The following is an 11,335-nucleotide window of genomic DNA, read 5'->3' on the forward strand; positions in this document are numbered from 1 at the left end:
CGCCGTCACCTCAGGGATCACTCATTTACTGCGGTCTTTTCAACAATAGGCTATACCACTACGTCGATACATCTGCTGTTGAGCTGCATTGACATTGGTATCACTATACTATGCATGAAAATACGGATATTGTGTTAATATAATTGCTGCTAAAGGATTTCGAATAGGATTTCAAATTAAAGAATATATACCGTTATGAAAAGCTCAGATTCCGTGCCCGTCTTTGGTTACATTTCTTTGTCTGTTTTGGCTTTCACCCTAAATGTTTTCAATAAGCTTATTTTTTTTTTAATATTTTGGCCTCAAGCACCAATGCTCGGACATTTATTTTCGAAATGTGCATCTGGTATAATCTATTACCGTTAATCCTACAGACCGATGGTTTCCAAATCGTTGGATGTTTGCTTAAATTCAGATTTGATAAAACGGTAATAAGATTATCGAATATGTGTGATAATTGAAGCATTAGGTTTCATTATTCTACACATATTTCAAATTAATCTGTTCAATTAAATGTATCTGTAATTACGGAGACTTATTCCGATATACGCCATGAGTATTACTGTCCAGAAATATTTTACGGAAGAATTATCCAAATCAGTTCTAGGGTAGAAATTTCAGCATATTTTGAGATAGTATCAAAACCGTTAATGCTTATAATAAGACAGGAATATGACATTTTCTTTTCATTCGTTGATGTGTTTGAGTTTTCGATAGGACACTTTCCAATTTGAGTTTCTCTTGAAGTTTGGTATTTTTGTTATTTTGTTATTTTATTTTTTCTCAAAAATGTACATGTACTATAACACTTTCCATTCTTTTATTTTTCTACAACTTACATGTATTTAATTCGTAAACAAAATCTTGAACTTGTCGGTATGAACCAAACATGAAATGAACAATCTACAAGTAATAGTGTATTGCATAATTATTATTAATGGTTATAAAAATTAAAACTGTATATATTTAAGCTGTTGGTATTTCATCGATGGCACAATTCAGAATCTTATTGGAAAGATGAATTTTTTGTTTATGTAGATGACTACATCAAGTCCCTACAGCTGCAACATTCAGAAAAATAACAGTTTAGTAATGTTTTAAAAAGGCAAAGAGCCATTCCAGTAAAATATGTTAAACCCATTGAATACAAAGTCGACTTTAATAATATACAAATACAAAGTGGAAATCATTTTATTTGAAGTGTGTTGAAAGTCATAATCTTGAACAAAAGTAACACTATATGTACGGAAATAATAGATATCGTACGTTTGATTCAAAATTTCAATTAAAGATTCATATGAATATCTTTTAAAAATATTGACGAAAGCAGTGTTTTAGTTAGAACAATTCAGGGTTGACATTTAATGCTAAAAGTATAGTAACTCTAACATCTTAATAACATATACATTAGGTTTGAGATTTAACATCTTAGTGATTTTCAACCTTCAACATACAAAAGAATCGTGTAATCTGCTTTCTATAGTACACGTTATCGTGACTTCTTTTAAATAATATTTTCTTTCATTTGTTAGAGAATGGAATAAAGTTGACATGAGAATAACATTATATTAGAGGTGTTCCCAAGTGACATTAACGTTCTATGTCCTGAAGAAATTCACACCATCAATAAAGTTAAAGTGCAACTTTCATCTGACTTATAAATATCTTTCTATAAAATAATTCACTTGTCTTGTAAACTTTGTCAGACGACGTGATTTTCTTTACAGTAATAACACTAACAAGGATGCAATACTAGCTGCAGATCGTCTGTGCATCAGTTAATAAATCGTATTTTCACACCTTTGTCTTCCCAAGTAACAATATCTTAGTTAAATCATGATATATTAAGTCAAGAAATGTGGTTTAATTGCCAACAAATTCTAAATAATGTGTATTTAGCAAATATGGTCTTCACGAATAAGCAAAACATATACCGTTTGGTCAGCTTGTGAATACAATATATGGTTACCGGTCAGAAGAATGTCCCGGGGGTCTTGTAGTCTCACTCGGTGTCAGTTAAATAGAATAAAATAGAAGTATTGAAAGTCTAAAGAAAACAACATGCATCGAATCATATAATCAATACAATACTATGTACAACCAATTTATTTCTCCTTTGCACAAGAAAAATTATCATTGAATTAAGGCAACAGAAACATACCGATTTTCAATAGTTCTCAGCGATTAATCGAAAACAAATATGGGTTATAAACTAAAACCAAGGGGAAGCAGCACATCAACTATAAAATGAAAACAACAGAACAAAGGAAACATTGAACTGCAACAAAAATACACACCAACATACATTGTAATGGATTATTTGATAACTACTGTCGTATTCCTGACTTGGTACTGGACAATTTAGAACAAATTATGGGTTGCACCTGTTTGTCTGACATTTCAAATCGGTAATCTCAAGACTATTGACTTTGCAATTTCAAGGGGTAAACATGGATTTTATGTATTAATTCATAACGCAAAATCTTCTTGCGTAATTAATAAATTCGAAAGCCAAGGAACAATGATGTTATCACTGTTCTTAATCTCAACTTGGTATCTCAGTTCGAAGCCAAACCTAATTCTAGTTTAATTAGTCGTTGAATTTGTTTTGGTATCCTGGCTCATATTACTTACATCAGTTAATTATGTATATAAATATAAAATTTGTCGATAGCAACCAAACATGAAATGCCTTATCTATTGAACTGTCTAGAAGAGCAATTGTTCTACATACAGGATTAAAACCAGATGATGAACTTTCACTTTAAAGCGCAAAATATAATGATCTTACTAAGCTGGTGTTTTTCCCTCATCAGACGGCTCATTTAACCATTCAGAATCAAAGTTGCTTTCTACCCATATGTGAAACAATAAGTATCATAATCAATGATTCAAAAATGAAGGATGAAAACAAACTTTATAAACAGTATGCGTTTGGAGCCATCTACCTGCGTTACCTTCACCTAGAAAGCACAAAGCCGAATATTTGAAAGCCATAGCTGTAAAAATCAGGCAAACTTAACAAAGGGAGTTGCAATTGTAGTTTCTTTATAAATTCAAAATAAACGGACACTACATAAGGGTTTGTTATACATCATATCAGGGTAGCAAAGAACTGACTACTTAGCTGATATTACCCTCGGATATTGATAGTCCACTAACAAGGATCGACACAGTGCATGACAAAAAACTTAAAAACCACACGTTATAGATATCATGCCTCCAATGCACATTGGACTTGCCTTCACCAGCTACACTAAAAGCAAAAATTTGAAAGCCAAAGATGTTTAAGAATCGAAACAGTTGAAAACATATGACGAAAAAGGAAATAAAAATAGCCAAATAAATCTTGGATCAACTTTAACTGAATAAGTTTTACCTTTAGTATGTCTGTTTTTTTCACAATGTATTAAGCTACACAATTACAAGTGTAAAGAAGTGTTAATTTGCAACACACAAAATGAGATAAATAAAGTCCTAAAATACAATTGTAGACAAAAAAGTTCCAGATACTGTTAAACAGGTGTGTGAGGAATGCACATCGTATTATCTTTGTAAATATGTCAAATAGGTTGTGGTGTTACTTTGGTATGCTGAACTGTCTTATGACACGAGTTTGGACGGGTCTTTGAAACATTTGCGTAATAATTTTCCGAAGCAGTTCGCCATACTTTTGAGTAGTTGTAAAACATAACAAAGTTGTTAACAAATATTGGTATGATGACAGCCAACAGACAAACGCCTGTGATTGCACACAGACCACCAATACATTTCGATAATCCGATAGTAGGTACCATATCGCCATACCCAACTGTCGTCATAGTAACAACTGCCCACCAAAATGAATCTGGTATACTCGGGAAAGCAGTATCTCCAGAGAAAAAAGCAAATGCTCCGAACATCAACATGGCAACAACCAGAAACATTGACATCAGTAAGACTTCAAAGCCACTGGCTCGAACAGCATACATTAACACGCGAAATCCGGTAAAGTTTTTAACCAATCGGAATAGTCTAAATATTCGAACTATCTGCAGACAATGAATAATGTCAAAAATAGACTTTTCATATTTGTCTTTCGGATTTGCGAGATTTGCAAAATAGATTGAAAACATGACCACAAGAGAGAATATGTCGACAAGGTTCAGAAAGTCGAAGAAAAAACTTTTGTACTTGTAAGGAAATAGTACAAATCGAGTGATGATTTCTATAGTAAAGTATGCCACTGTTATGAATTCAATATAATATAAGAAATCCAACTTTGTGCTGACCATTTCCGGGAGTGGTGGGATTGTTGTATTTGCGTTATTTGACCCATCGAAGTGACCTTTATAAGCCTCGAAATCATCTCCAAAATACTCCTCCCATTCTGATTGGATAAGCTGTCTTCTGAAGGATGGGTGTGTCTGACAGACAAGTCCAAATATAGACGCTAACACGAACAGTGCACTGGTAAAGAAATAGACCTGCAATTACAAAATATAATTTTACATGTCTACAAGGAGACAGATTAAAATGACCACTTGTTTTAAATCCTATTTGTGAATGTGGATTTATATAATATAACATGTATTTAATTTCATAATAAGAGTTTTATTGACACTGAGATGTCTTAGTTTTAAACATTTCAAATATATGATCGGTTGCAATATTTAAACATCACTACAACTGATTGCCTTTCAAAATACTTTGCGCATTAACACTCACTGTAATTGTTATAGAAAATGATCAGAATGGTACACCAGATATATACAAAGAATATATATGGAATATCATAAAAACGGCAGATATTTGTACTTTATCAAGATTTTCTAATTCGTTCGTCCACAGCATATCTTTAAAAATCGAAATTCGATTCAAAATATAAACGCTTTCCCTTGGTGCAAAGAAAGTCCTTAGCACAGTGCTAGTTTTCAAAGGTGTGATTTTTAACGGAAATTAAAAAAAACATTCGGCGACGTTATTGATGTCTACTGTTACGGCATCACCAATTATACTCTATAACGCTATTGTGTACAAAACAGTATCGTTACACAAATCGTTTCTAGGATTTAATTTGAGTTTTTGGAATAATAAGCATACTACAAGAGCTTTGCCTGGGTGTTCTAGAATTTACATGGTGAACATATATAAAAACATTGAGATATTCTGGATTGATTTGATAAATTGGTTAAAGAACTAAAATTGTTTTTCAAAATCATATGAACAATAAAGGCAACAGTAGTATACCACTGTTCAAAACTCATAAATCTATGGACAAACAACACAATCGTGGTTACAAACTAAAACTGAGGGAAACGCATTAAATATTAGAGGAGAACGACGACACAACATTAAAATGTAACACACACAGCAACGGACTAAGCATTAGACAAAATCTGATGAGAAAAACATCAAAACCAAACACATGAATTTGGGATAGAAAAGTACCGCGACACGTCTTATAGCAATGTGAATTCACACTCAAATATAGGAGAAAACAAACGACACAACAGAAACACAACGTAAAAATGTTACACACACAGAAAGGAACTATGATATAACAATGGCCATTTTCCTGACTTGGTACAGGACATTTTTAAAGAAAAAAATGATGGGTTGAACCTGGTTTTGTGGCATGCCAAACCTCGCACTTTGATGGCATTGTTAAATATAACATTAAAATGACAACATAATAATACAGGAGTACAATGCAAATAAATAGGAGAACGTATTAGGCAAGGAAACACATGAATACTAGATAACAAAAGGCATCAGGTTTAAAATTATATAGAACATTGGCATCAATCGCAGCTCCTAAAAAGAGGGACGAAAGATACCAGAGGGACAGTCAAACTCATAAATCGACAAGAAACTGACAACACCATGTCTAAAAATGAAAAGGACAAGCAATCAATAGTACACATTACAAAAAGTATTTCTGCGGATGTCATATTATTACGCTCATTTAGAATAATTCGTGATGCCCTGTTAGAAGCTTGCAAATTCGATCATCATTTGTAACATTGTTTGAAACTATCAAATTGTGCAATAATAATTGAACTGTGGACACATTTCGGTTTGCAGAAAAAATATCTGACTTCTTTTATAACTTATTCTGATTAAATACATGTAATGAAATCGAGTGGATCGAAGGACAAAACTGCAAAGGAAATTCATAACCGAAAATAGCAAAATCAATGGTTCAAACAAATCTCACGAATGTCATATTCCTTCTTGGTACATGCCTCTATGACATTTGATTTCTTTACTTATATGATTCTAAAGTTACTTTATACATACACCGTAACCTTGCTCAGTAATGTTAACATTGCATGCTTATAGCAATTTGAGCAAATGCCTTTTTTATACTTATGTAATAAAAATAATATCGTTGCACTGGTTTCATTATTACAACATAAAGAAGAAATGTATGTGCATTTTCTTGAATTTTGTGCATTTTGAAATCAAGAATTGCACCAGAAAACTAGCAATTCTGATTTGGTTTGTATGGAAACACTTTATGATTTCTATAATTAAGATAGCAACAGAAAACTTTTAAAATAAGTATTTTACATTTATTACAATTGACCATCATTTCTATACAGTTATGAATAATTATTATTATTAAATTGATATCCTAACAATACTTCTATTTTGGCGTTACACAAAGTCATGTTTATCCATGACTGTTTACGAGATGCGAGTTCAAATTGACTTTGATTTAACTTCCAGTAACTGTGAGTACTCTCAGATTGCTACTTTGGTCTTTTTATTACTTGTTTTTGTGCTACTTGCAAACCTGGATTTTTACAATTTGGTATGTTCTACTGTTACACTACTCTCACAAGTAATAAGTGAAAATATAACGGCAACTACATTGCAAAATATCAACAAACGACGAAAAGACAGATCACAGCATAAAACACTAAAGACAGCAACACAAGCTCATCAAAAACCGGGGTTATCATACGTGGCCCAGAAGGGTAAGCAGATTTTTGTCAACATGCAGCACCGGTCGTGTTGCTCAGGTAAGAACAGATTCGATAATATGGTTGCTTATTTTTTTTTATCTCGAATTCAAAGAAGAGAACACATGATCGTGGTTTTAATATTTGTGAGAGATATTGCATTACGGTCAATAAGCTCTTACTGGCGGTCATAAAATGTTCGAAGGGATGACTTCAACTTTACTTCAATCCTAACATGTAATAGCTTCAGTGTAGCATCCTTTTTAATTCATGATAAAAAAACACAAGTTCTATAATATCGTTCCATCTGAAGGATTTATGATTAAAAGTCAGGCGCTGTTGCAACGTTATGAAAGTAGTCTTTCTCTGATGATAAAATTTTTCGGAAAACGTTTCTAATTTTATATTCTATTATTAATGATCTTTCCAAATGTTCGATAATTATTCCAAAAAAATGACAACGATTCGTGTCGCGTTGGTCATGTAGGAAAAGTACGTTTGCTATATATATATATATATACCGAAGACTTTTCAGCAACTGAAAATACGAAAAACAAAAATATGTAAAAACTGTTATTTTGATATATCCCAGTAGTCAACACATTATTGTCCCTTTTCTTTTCCTTTCTAAGAATTGATGTGTATATGCACTTTTGTTCAAATATATTATTCATAACTTACATTTTGTATTCATTTGACGTAATTCGATGACTTCCGATATCTTTTTTGGTTGTGGGTTCTATACAATATTTTAAAATAAATCATCCAGATAATCAAGCAGTGATTATCATGTTTACTTGCTAGATACTCTCATTAAAGTTATGAGTCGCGTTCACTGTATAAAATACTTAAAGAGACCGGATTCAATTCATTGATTGATATATTTGACCGAATTGAATATTAATAATTTAATTTTGGATGTAACGCGTGTTCTGATTTGACGTCGTTATGTTTATCAGCCCATAAACATAATTTTTCCATGTGACCGTGACGTCATCAACGTTTTTTCATGGTTTACACCAGTTTAAAATAGAATTTAGAATTTTTAAATATTACAGTCATTCCTTAAATGTTTTTTACGGTTATATTAGTAATTCTACCCGATCTGTATTACATATGTTTGTATGTGTGTTTGCTTAACCCATATTGAAGTATTTTGCATGAACAATTATTATTATAATTAATGGTTGCTTAACGTCCTTTGGATTTTAATAAAAGAATTTTACAGAACATCAATAAGCTTTCTCTGTATTGAACCAAAAAAAAAGAATAAATGAAAACAAAGTATTTACATGAACATCTGGATACAACCATTGTATTGAAACAAGAAAAATTGAATGAGACGAATTATTAGATGATATGAGCAAATCAGCCCTAATACGAATCAGCCTGTGCAACACTGAAGACGTTCCATTTTCGATACAAGTCAACAGTTAATATTGCTTTTCGAACAGGGCCAACACGGAAAAACAGGGTTAATACTAAAAAAAGCCAAAATGGCTCATGGGGTTGACTTCCGGTTTCATTTCTCTCACGCCTTACTCAACTTAAGACGTATCGTTATGCATAAACACGTTTTATAATAAATTTCATAACTTAAAATTATAGAATAAAAAAATTTGAAGTCTTGAATCGAAAATTTTTTACAGACTTTTCGAGTACTATTTACGATTATTAAAGATATTGTTTTATTTCTGTTCTTTACTCATCAGAACATAGACGACCCAAGGGTACAAAGAGTTAAACTGATTTAATCTTCCTTGCTAATTCATATTTGTTAGATAAAATGAATTGTAATAGCAAAATGTTGAGTTCTTGGACGAGAAATCAGAAATTAAATCTGCCAATGTTGACAAAAAAATCCATGGACGTGAAATACAAACAGACATGTTCTCCCAAGTTCAGATATGAAATTCTGTATTTTCTTCACAGTGAGTTCCTTACAAATCATTAAATAATTTGTTACAGATTCTCGATCAGCTGTATTGGCCCTCGACTCTTTGCGTCTGTAACAGAGTCAATACAGAAACAGCAAGTAAATAACACTTTAAAAAAAGACAATAGTATACCGTTATTCGAAATTCAACAATCGATTGAAAATAAAATATATAGAATGCACAAGAAAATTGGTGTATTACATTTTTATATAACAAAACAAATGGAAATGCTAACGAACAATTTACGGGAACAGCAGTATACTTCAAGACAAAAAAATAAAGCCAAAGAAGAGTTAACCTGCACAAATTATAATTTTCATTGAGACATTAACTTATTACAAACCTTGGCAGGGATAGAAGTACTAGGTTCCTCAAGTACAAGCCATCCTTTAGCCTGAATACATTTCCACCTGCCTTTACTATCCTTTCGTGTTATGAGTTCAGTCTTATTATTTTCTTTTTTGATTTGGTCGTTTTCTAGAATTTGCAATACGTCTTGGTCGTCACAGAATGTAATAAATTGACCCATACAACATTTCGATAAATGCTTAGGGTCAATACCCCAAAATTTCAGCTCATCTTTGAATTCCCCGGGACAGAATCCTGAAGGCATATGAAGGGTTCTACCTTGATAGTAACACAGTATTGATCCAAATAGTCCTGTATTTCGCTCGAAGTAGACAACATTATCCTCTGTTGATTTTTTATCTAAAAATATTTTTGACGCCTCACAATCAGAAAGTGTAATTTTATCTACAATGTCTTGTGAAATTTTAAACTTTTGACCATTTACGTCGATTTCTATTCGCTTTTCTTCCATAATTTCAAATAGTCTTTGAAATATCGTATACAAATAAATTAGCTTTTGATCCTCTGCAATCTTCTGACAGTAGCAACGAATTAGCTGGAGATAAACCTTTTATACTTGACAGTATCATCAATACTTAATTCTTCTTATTTTCCGTTACACCTGGATATAATGATGCGTACATTACAAACGATGTGGTTAAACGCCATGTGATTCCCATTAAGATTATAATAATTAATAAGTTCAAATAGAAATAGATTTTCCTATGATAATTGCATGTACCTGTGCATGGAAACAGCATATTTGATTGATCATCTACTTAAGTTTTTTTTTTTTTGATAATTGTTTAGATGTCTCTTTAGTAAAGCTTGTCAACATCCTTGAATTTACACATTGGTAATGTACGTAAGTTAGTACATTATATACTCTTGTCAAAACGATATTTCTGTCATGGCTGCAAAAGAATCCACTCAATTATATCTATCTAGTCACAAAGTGAAAAAAGGGCATGGAATATATTTATGCATTTTATCAGTATTTTACTTAAACATCGAGAAATTTTAACGATTATGTCTTGCATTTGAGGCAACAGCAACCGTAACAATAAATAATTCTACCCGACAAACATGCTTAATCATTATATTTACTTAACTATTTCGTTGGACTTTTCAAAAGATTTCAAGAAGGACTGAGATAAACAGATAGGTTTGACCCATACACTTGCCCTTTTCTTTTTTTTTTTTTTTTATAAGCCTGACAAAGGAGTAGGTTTAAATAAAACTTTAAATAAAACAAGTGACTTATTCTAGAATGTAAGGGTCTATATAAAGTGCTATAACATTCTCTTAAAACTTAAAACAAAACATCAACCTTACAAATAAACTCATTATAAATACCAGTAGCAAACTTTGACATTCCAGGCTTGCGTTTCTTCTTCGAAAGATTCATCAGTAACGCTCGACTAAAATTTCAAAACAATCAATTTGAAGAGCAATGAGAACTAAAATACCGAAATCGGATAAAAAGCGATGTTTTGCAAATGTATTGCAAACGTATTGTTCAATAGCAGATATGGAAATTTCATCCTGACCCGTCACACTGTACGTACCTATGTATTAACTCTACTTATTTGCAAGTTTAAATTCGTATTTCAGTTTTAGTTAGTAAATATACACTTTAAAGAGCTTTGCCTATCTGTTTATGTTCGGGATTGTCGAAATGCATCGTATTATGAAAACGATATGTGATGATATGTGATGATATTGTCAATGAGACAACTTTTTATCTGACTCAAAATACTTGGAGATGTAAGCAACTGAATTGTACCGAACTATATTTAACAATAAGCAAAACAGTTATCGTATAGTAAACTTGAAAATGCCTTGAAATTGCACATTGTTATATTTCAAACGAATGAAATTAACAGCCTGATTGATAACAAAACCTCAAATGTTGAAAGCAGTTTTTTCAAACACGCTACAATGAATGCTGGCTGCTTTGTGTGATTCAAAGATAATCTATGTTCACAACTCATTTTTTCATATTATGTTAAAAAGGTCGTTTACTACGAGCAGCCTGACAAAGGAGTAGGTTCAGTAAGACCCCTTTTTGGCCCCAAAATATAGCAGTTTTAGAAAATT

General features: G+C 31.9%; 1 long non-coding RNA gene across 1 annotated transcript; it reads right to left on the reverse strand.

Moving 5' to 3' along the window:
* Nucleotides 1–2,088: 2,088 nt before the first annotated feature.
* Nucleotides 2,089–9,762, reverse strand: LOC143056056 (uncharacterized). Its single transcript, XR_012972232.1, has 2 exons — nt 9,231–9,762; nt 2,089–4,466 (listed from the first exon to the last, which is right to left on the reverse strand). It is a non-coding gene; the product is annotated as an uncharacterized LOC143056056 (long non-coding RNA).
* Nucleotides 9,763–11,335: the final 1,573 nt, after the last annotated feature.

The sequence above is a fragment of the Mytilus galloprovincialis genome, chromosome 13 (assembly GCF_965363235.1).
Source record: "Mytilus galloprovincialis chromosome 13, xbMytGall1.hap1.1, whole genome shotgun sequence".
Taxonomy (NCBI): domain Eukaryota; kingdom Metazoa; phylum Mollusca; class Bivalvia; order Mytilida; family Mytilidae; genus Mytilus; species Mytilus galloprovincialis.